Here is a 9,725-nt window from a genome sequence, read left to right as displayed (position 1 = left end):
TTTAATATATGAACTGTTCAACAGACAAGACATTTCTGGGAGAATCAGGCGCTAGGGATTGACAGCTCATTTCAGGTCTCCAAGTTATTCAGACACAGTCCTTATTTAGGGGGACAGTTAGTATGAGAAGTTATTATATCTGCAAAGCATGAACTTAAATATACATGATTCTGAGGAGAAGTTAGTACCTGGTAAGAGGAATTGTGCCACTAAAAGATACAGACTACTTAGTGGGATTGAGTACAAATCTATTAAAAAGGAAAAAGAGGGGAAAAGAAGAAAAACAAGGAGATCCTAAAATAAAGGGAAGATGCAGAAATCCCTAGACGTTGCAACTCAGCTAGCGTATGATGGCATGGTTTGAGAAAAATCCTATGCAAATGAAAATATGGATCTGACAGCACATTAAGAAGAAATAAATTTTACCCAGCGTAGTTGAAAAGCTTGGATTTCAAAAAGCTCTCATGGATTTATTTCAGTAAAGCAGTTAATAAGAAATTAAATATTTCAGATATATGCAGTCTGTCAGAGAACTGCTGGGTCACTGGGCCTACCAAAGAATGAAGAGAGCACTTAAGGTGAATAAGGTTTATGCTGAAAAGCTAAGTAATTTGTAACTGTTTTCAAAAAACATAAATTAAAATGTCAGAGGAGGTACTTGAAAAACATTTAGCAGAAATAGAAGAGGTCCAGAGAAGGGTGACTATATAATTGCAGACCTGGAATGACTTTGTGAGAGGATAGATCTGGAACAATTATAAACTTTGTGGAGTAAAGAAGAGTGAAGTGAGAGATAAGAAGTGTGAAAATGATGAATGTAAAAAAACATTTTCATTCCTTTAATAACAGAGTATATACTCCAACATCAAAACAGATAGTCTGGCAAGCTCACTACCACAAGCTGTAGAATATTATATATTTCTATTCTGGATATGCTATGTAGTGTTGATCTTTGTAATAGAGTCATATAGTATTTTAGAAATTTTTGTCCATCAAACGTAAGGCAGAAACACGTTAATCAGAATAATAATGAAATGTATACAAAGTGGTTTACTGTCAAAGTTTTTAGAAATCTCCCTGAAGCAACTACTACAAATCTGGATGTAGGAATAGAACAGGAGCAAAACCAGTTCCAATCAATATGGAAGTTTCTTATGGGTATCCATAATTCAACATACAAAAAGCTGGCAATTATGTTTCAGTTTAGAAAATCTCTTTAAGAATGTATAACCAGTACATTTTATTCCTGTTTTCGTAAATTGGCTTATAACATTTTATTATGCATTTTCTGTCTCATGCAGTTCTCCATTGAACAACAAAATGAAATTACTTCTTTAGCTTTATATACATTCTACACTGCATATAGAAATATGCAGAAAATAGTAAAATGCAAAAGTTCTTACCATCTTCATATGTGATGGAATTATTGCTGTGAATTTTACCTTGCAGAAATAAAAATATCTTGAAGGTATCTAAATAAATATTGTCCATAAATACAGATTTTCCAATTTAGCTTTTAGTATCCTGCTGCAAACAGTCCTTGACAAAGCAATGAAGTAAATTATTTATTTTTCTTTAGAGCAAATTACTGATCTCTGGGTGAACTTTCTTTATTTATATTTTCTTATTTATTTATAGAAGTTGATTTATTTATAAATGTTGCTTTTTTAAGATGGAGCTATGGATCATTTTGTGATATAAACTTGGAATTACCACTGTTTAGACCTGAGCTGGTAACATGGTTCACCTGAGTCCTTGCAGAGGAAGATGTACGTTAGAATAAATCCTCTAGATAGTCTCTTAAGCAAGCAGTATATTAATAGCTTACCCATCCAAACAACATTGCTTAAAATATGCATAAGTTTTAATATGGGAAAAAAAAAAAAGTAAAATTGCAAGATAATGCTGACTGACTCCTCCTAATCTCTGACAAGATTGAAAAGTCTGATGGATGAATAGTTATAAAAGTAGTTCTGAAGTTTTGCAGCTATAAAGTACACTTTGTAAAACAGACTGAGAATTTAGAGAAGAATTTGTAATATATCAGCAGCTCCCTATAAAAACCATCACATTTTCTGTTTCTGCCATATGTTTCTGCCAAACCTTGTGCTCAATGGCTACTGTCTGTGTTCTTCTCTTTCAAATTTAGTACTAACTCTGGCAGAGTGCAAAATAAATTTGAAAAATTTATTATTTTATTTCCCTTAGGTATATGCTACATAGAAGTCCTTCAGCTAAAGCTAGTTTTATGAGGAGAGAGAAACAAAGTTAATCTTGGAATTGTTCTTCTTTGTTCTGTTATTTTTCTACATACTAATTTCATTTATTTCATTAGATGTTCTCCATACATATGTATACATAGGGACTATTAAACTTTTGGTGGATTAACTCACAAAATGATTAGCAACATCAAGTCTGATATATATAAATGACCTTCATTAAAATAATTCCTTGATTAATCACTTCATATACCTTATTTTAGAAACCAGAATTTACAGTATCAGATTATACCCTATGATTTATACAACTTTTCATTAACTCCTTTGTAAGTACTCAATCTAGAAAATACCTACTTGTGTGTATACAGTATACATTTACATCTAAATATCAGCACAGTTTGATACTCGGCTCTAAGTGGGAACATGGGCATGATATGAGACATAATCTAGCAAATCACTGAACTTCAACTAAATTAACTGAACTGTGCACGTACACAGGTACTTGCACCCTTTACATCTCCTGTTTAAGACATTTGCAGTGACTCATAGATCATTTATAATTAGTTGACTTCTCTATTTTCTCTATAATAATTTTTTGCTACATCTTCCTGGGAAATATATATGAAAGATCAAAATCCCAAAATGGATCCTATTTTCTGACCTTTCGCATAAGCAAAGTAATAGTAGCAAGAGATTCTATCATCAGTGGAAGACTCTACTTTACAACTAGTTCTGTGTTCAAAATATGCTTTAACTTTAATGTTCTCCATCCTGCAGTGCACCTACACTCCTGCTCTTTCTAACACCTATGCAAATAGGTAGCTGAAAATTGAAGTGAAACCTTATAAATTTACCTTGTGTTGAATATCACCTCACTTTATGCAATAGAATCGTATTTCAAAAAAATTAGATGAACACTCTTTTCACATAAAAGGGCTTTAATAAATTATGAATAGAAATAAATTATCAGTAAATATGATTTACATTATATCAGATAGAATTTCTTGTCTCTAAGTTGCCTCAAGGACATACTGATGATGTACTTAACAAGTTGGCTTATTTTAGAAGTGTGAGGCAGGAGGAGTGGTCCATCTGCACCCCTAGAAAAGGTATGAATTTCACCCAGCTAATGACTGAGTGGCCTTGTTTACCTATCACTTGTATTTTGAGATTTCTTAAGTCTTACAGGTCAAATCTTTTGTCTAAATTAAATGAAAATCCCTAAAGCTTTGACAATGCTTCATGCTGTATTAAACAAGAAACTTAGAACCTCCTCATTTTTTTTTATATGCTCTCATAAATGTGAGATTTCTCAACTGTCAAGTAGATAACATACAAAGCAGAGAACTTAATTTCTGTACAATCTGATAATTAGCCTTGCCCTGGAAAACAACTGTATTTAATAAACTCAGTTTTTTCCATTGAGCAAATGAAATAACATAAATACAATCCTATTCAGCCTTAGGGACACTATCTTAATTATACATTAATGTGGCTACACTTATCTTTGAACTTTCTTTATGAAGGCAGTATCATCTTCAGTTTGACTGACCCAGCTCAGGTGTTAATGAGCAGTACTATACTTTTTGTCCTTGTTTTCACATAAAAATGTAAGTTCAGCCAATTTGACTTCCAGTTCAGTACATTCTCTTACTTTTCTGCTAGTTAAATAGCACTTAACAGCAATTCCAAGTTCTTCTAAGTGATTAAATTAATTGTTGCTATTCCTTACTTGCTTCTTTGTCTTGTGTATCTTGTACATTTTTAATTGTACATAGTGCAAAGAGAATTCCTGTTCTTTGTTGATACTTGCATATCTTTTGTGGATTAGAAAATACAGCCATTACTGTCAGCTTTTGCCCATTTCGTGCTCTAGTCCTGAAGTCATTTTTCATACTAGAGAATGAAAGAATAGTTGTTGCAGGATTGACAATATCATGACTTCTCTCAGTGTTTTTTTTTCTTATATTCCAAACCCTTTTCAGTCTGAAGAAAACCAAATCACGAGGTAGAAGGAATGGGAGTTTTATCATGGAATGTGTTCTATTACTCCTTTTCGTGATTTAGACTCCTAAGAGGAAAATCTGGAGGGCAGATACTTCTTCCTGAAAGGATATGTCTGTGAAGATATCAAGATTATCTCTTTCTGGAAGTCTTAACAGTGCTCATAAAAAGAAGTAAAGAAGAAGGATTAGATTCTATTTGAGGAAATACTTTAATCTCTAAGAAAAAATATATTTCTTTAGAGGAAACCCAAACAAGCTCAGTTTTAAAAAATGATCTATTATTTTAAGAAATGAAAATAATAGAAAGGGAAGCATGAATGAATTTTTCTTGTCATACATTTTTATTACTTGATTCTTCCATTTTTCTCTTGCTAATCTCTGATTCTCTAAATTGATAAGATCTTTTTGCTGCTGCTTCTCTAGGCTTAAGATATCTTGTAAACAGCTTTATCATGTGTGAATAGTTTTAGAATGACTTAAATTTAGCAGGTAGTATTGTTTTTCTACACTGATTTGAGGTGTCAAATATGTTTGTTCCTTCCTCATGCAATATGTTCTTCATTTCATTAATAACTAGCTTCTAATTACCAGAGTCTCAATTGTAAGTATTTTTGCAGATTTATTTAACTAGTGCATAAGGCATTTCTGTGACCACACTTGTTAGTAAAAACCATGCTTTAAACACTGATTCCTGCTATCACACTAGAAAAAATGAGACTGTGCAGTATAATTCCAGAGGTCTTAAAGGGACCTGAACTAGCTGATCACTAATTCAGATAAAGCACTGTAATTCCTGAAAGACACAGTGTATTCCAGACTGCCTCATTTTAATTCCTGAATTCATGCACTCTGTCTCAAACTGACCGTTATCTCTTTGATATAGTGTGGGCTAAAGAATCCAGTCTGCTGTGGCTTTTTACCTCTGTTACTCTGCTTTCACTTACTTCACTTTAGTTACCACTTGGTGTTCTACTGCTGTTGTAATTGTCAACAGTTTGATTTTCTTTGAAGTATCTGAGATATGGATTGTGAGCCATACTGTCTTCTTTACTCTACAAATAGAGTTAGAATAAAAAGTTCACACACACACACACACACACACACACACACACAAAAGAAAGAAAGAAAGAAAGGAGGATTACAGCTTTTGTATGGTAGATAGACTAAGTATAACAGCAAACTTATTGAGGACACTGCATTCATTGAGGCAGCAACTAAAAATAATTTTAAGAAGCATTTCATATTGATGTTAGGGATAGCTGTGTTCTAGGAAAGAAAACCCAAGTGTGTTGAATTCATTTCTCACCCAGGAGATCTGCACACAAGAAGAAAGCTGCTTGAAATATATATTGCAGTGAGAAGTCTAAAACTGCTTCATGCAACAATAATGGTTAATTCTGAATTTATTTAGAGTAAAATAATCCCACATGCTCTAATGGGTTTTGTTCTAAAGTGTTTCAGGGAGGGCAGACAATGAACTAGACTTTTCCCATCTTCCATTGAGTAGACAGTTCCTATGGAGTTGAGGTGTTAGGGATGTTTGGTAGCTGTTATAATACTTCTGTTGTCCTGGACTTAAAAGTCCCTTGAGCAAAATTGCTATTAACAATCCCCCAAAGAAATAAGTTGACTTAGGTTTTTCAGTGTCAGGCAGAATGTGTAGCACTGGCATATTTACCTGCACTGCACTTGGGAAATGTCAAATGCTTGTTAAAGCTTTATTTTTCTAAGTTTATACTTTTATGTATGCTATATGTGTTCAGTTTTTGCTTAACAAAAAATGGAGGGTACTTTTGTTTCACATGACAGAACAAGTTGGTGTATTTTTCCTGCTTAAAATGAAAAAAAAAAAAAAAAAAAGTCAATGAATTTGTTCTACTAACTGATAGGATAACTTGAAAACAAAACCAGAATTGGACTAAGGGAAAAAAAACATACTTTTTATTTGGTTTACTTTTATGTTTAATATAAGAGGAGAAAGAAAACACATTTGATTAATCAAGCAAATGTAAATTAATCAGCAAATACAAGTTTACTAAATCAAGTAATTATTTTGAAATATATATATGATGTCATTGTTCAGTGAAATTATTTCTGTTTTAATTAGTATGTAGTTATTTCAGTGTTTATTTTATTAATTTTTGGGAGATTAATAATGTCAACAAAATGCATCACCACATACTATAGACGCAGTGTTTTCCATATACCCTTTTTGTCAAGGGAGTGACCTTCATGCTGGGAATTCATGGCACTTTGAGGAAAGGGTGATAACCATAGATGACTGACCACTTCTAAGCCTGCTTAAATCAAAGGAGGCTTTCCTCTGTGCTTCAGTGAAGGAAGAACGTGCTAAAATCCTAGTGATGCACTGTCAGTTGCTGTGATGCATTTCAGTCTTATTTTTCATATGAACAAGTTTCTGCACATGAGCTAAATTCTGTCATTGTATTTGCATACTTCCATTGGACTGAGTCAGGAAGATCTGGGAGACAATATATTAATAAAATTAGAGGCTTTCTTTAACAAAACATATATTGAAGACTCTAGAGACATACGAAGAAAAAAAGCATTCCCAGGGAAAGAAAAATAATATCACTTATTGGTAAATAAGGAATACGCATTTCATGAAAACAAAAAGAGAGAAATGTTCTAAAATTACTTGGATTCTAGTTAAATATAAATATATAATGTATTTCTCTAGGGATGCCACTAAGCTGAGGCTGATTCATGTCTTTGACTCAAAGATACATAGCTGACTAACTGGGTCAGCAAATTCAGCTTGTGAATGCATCAGATACTGTGTTTCCAAAGGTGATACATAGAGAGCAACTGTAGTTAATGTCTTAATTCTTTCAGTTTAAAGTGAAGGTCTCAAAATTATGTTTAATCATTTTAGTTTCTTCATCTTAGTACTCAATAAAGAATTGGAACAGAGAGAAAAGTTGTTGAGGCTTGAGTCAATTGACAGTCAGATATGGCAGAGAAAAGTGACTCTGTGGCCTTTGCACTGATGTCTATGGTTCCTTTCATAAGCCCTGTTTCACATCTTAAGACATCTTCTAGACGTAAATCTTCTGTACACCAAATCTTGGCTTTCCAAGTGATAAACTTTGGTCTTTTCTCATCAGTCATTACTTATGTTAGTGGTTGAAAAATTAAAAAAAATATAGCTTAACTAAGAAAAGTTTGTTTCATCTACCACTCCCTTAAGCAGATTTTAAGGACTAACAACAATAAAATTTGTTTAATTAGTAATCATCTCTACAGAGAAAACAATATTAACTACAGTGCAAGTCATTAAAAGCAAAGTTAGAAAACAAGGCTGTAAGCTCGAAGTATATGTCAAGGTTATTCTGGTTTATCACTGAAGAAACATAGAAACAGTGATCATTAAATGCAATAATGCATAATTATTTTCCGTACTTTCTGATCAGTTTTCTTTGCTTATTACTTTGCTTTGGTGAACAAAAGATTCTTTAACACTAAACTTTTCAGAATTCTTCTAGATTTTGTGATTAACACTGCTGTGCTTTTATGAAATATTGAATATTATTGTTGCATTATTTTCTTTTTCAGAAACGGCACTTAGATATAATCCAACTGGAATGTTTTGGATTACATTCTCCAGTTGCTGTTGGTAAGTTGTCTGAGCGACTGGTATTTTGTTAACACTCAAGGTGGATGTAGCTCTTCAATTCTGGCCACACTGCAATGGATTTTTAGATAACATAACCTGCCTAGTATGTCTTGTGCAATAGCATACATGTATGTAATCCAACTGATGTTTCAATAGAAGTATAGTGGGAGTAGTATTTGGTTCATGAGATCTAAATATGTTAATATGCTGAAACCTGTCTTCAAGTGAGTAGATTCAGGTAATGCATAAAAAGAAAAGTGGAGATGTGAAACTGTCTTGTCCTCAAGGGGAAGAAATGAGAGGAAATACTGCATTTTTAGATAAAATGTAACAATTTATTTTTCCTTTCTCATGATTACTTTTCAAAACACGTGTTTCTAATTAGGAATTATTCTTGTGTCCACATGATGATAAGTGACAGATTGCTCAATATGAATAGTAGCTTTCCCTTAATAATGAAAGTAAATGCTAACAGAGATGCGGAATTCTCTGGACTGCAACAAATGTGCTCATTCCTAATTTGAGCTTCCCTTAAAATTGAGCTTGCCTAAAAATACACCCACATATCAGAAAAGATTCATGAAGTCAGAGCTGGAAGGCATCAATAATAATTTCAGTTATAAAATGCACTGCAAGAGTGAGTACCATACACAGCTTTCCCTGTTATTTGAAATCATTATGCCTAGTCATAATCTGCATGCTGATACCAGAGCGATCAGACTCCAGTATTTCACTAGGAACGCTTACAAAATCTGTCATATTAGCAGCCATAAAGATACTTCAGGTTCTCCTCCTGCAGAACAAGCTTTTACAGGAAAGTAAGTTAATTGTTCCTCCTTTTGATTCTCCCAAATTGTTCATGATGTTACATTTGGGAATGTCAGCAATGGTCAAAGTTTAAATGGATTCCTCTTGAACAAAATCACAATTACCTTTTAGACTGTATCCAGAGCACATTGGCTCTTTAGGGCTATTCTCTTCAGTTTCTGGTTTTTTTTTGTTTTCATCTGTACTTGCAGAGATGAGTAATTGGCAATGTGCTACTCAGATAAAAGAAAATAATAAAAACTGAAATAAACATTGTACTTTAGTGCTGGAAGTTGATTTTTCCCACTGTAACATACTAATGCACTTTAAACAGATGTTAATGGAGCTTCAGAAATACAAGTTTGAATAAAAAGAGAAAATTCCTTACTTACACATGTTTCTTAATGATGGTTTTAAGTGGTTTTAAGATGGCAATTCATGTCAGATGCCCACTCAAGAGTTAGGAAATGCAGTCTTTATGGATATTATAAAATTAAACCATCTGTTCTGCTCAGAACATCCATGCAAGAACCTTTGCTGTCTAAACCCAGCATCTGTTAAAAGCATTCTATATGTACATAGTTAAATCCAGGGGTTAGGAGGAACAGTAGCTGCTCTTTCAGCCCATAGATACATAAGACTTAGTAAGATATCATATGGATTAAGGAGTGTGGAGGGGTGTCTCTCTCTTCTGTATTTCCTCTGACTTTGGTACAGAGAAGCAAATTTTATTCCAAGTGGAAGAACCAAATGTATCTTTCCTTGATTAATCCTAGCCTAACATGGGGCCTCAGTCTGCTAAGCCAAATCATCTCTCCTAAAATTCACATTTCCCATCTTCCATGTTTGAATAGGTCTTTAGTCTCTTGAGGCACTTTCTGTGCCTCTCTGGAACTGAATATCTTGTAAATAACCATGTTTTTTATTCCACTCAGATTTCTTTGCACCTACTGTGCGATCCAAAATGTATCGATCAATCTGCAGAAAATACACCATCTGAAAGTAAAACTCCGGGTTTTGTTGTTGTTGGTTTTGTTTATTTTGTTGCCATCTGGT

This window comes from Meleagris gallopavo, chromosome 13 (genome assembly GCF_000146605.3).
Source record: "Meleagris gallopavo isolate NT-WF06-2002-E0010 breed Aviagen turkey brand Nicholas breeding stock chromosome 13, Turkey_5.1, whole genome shotgun sequence".
NCBI classification, from domain to species: Eukaryota; Metazoa; Chordata; class Aves; order Galliformes; family Phasianidae; genus Meleagris; species Meleagris gallopavo.
Note: the sequence above shows the minus strand (reverse complement) of the source record.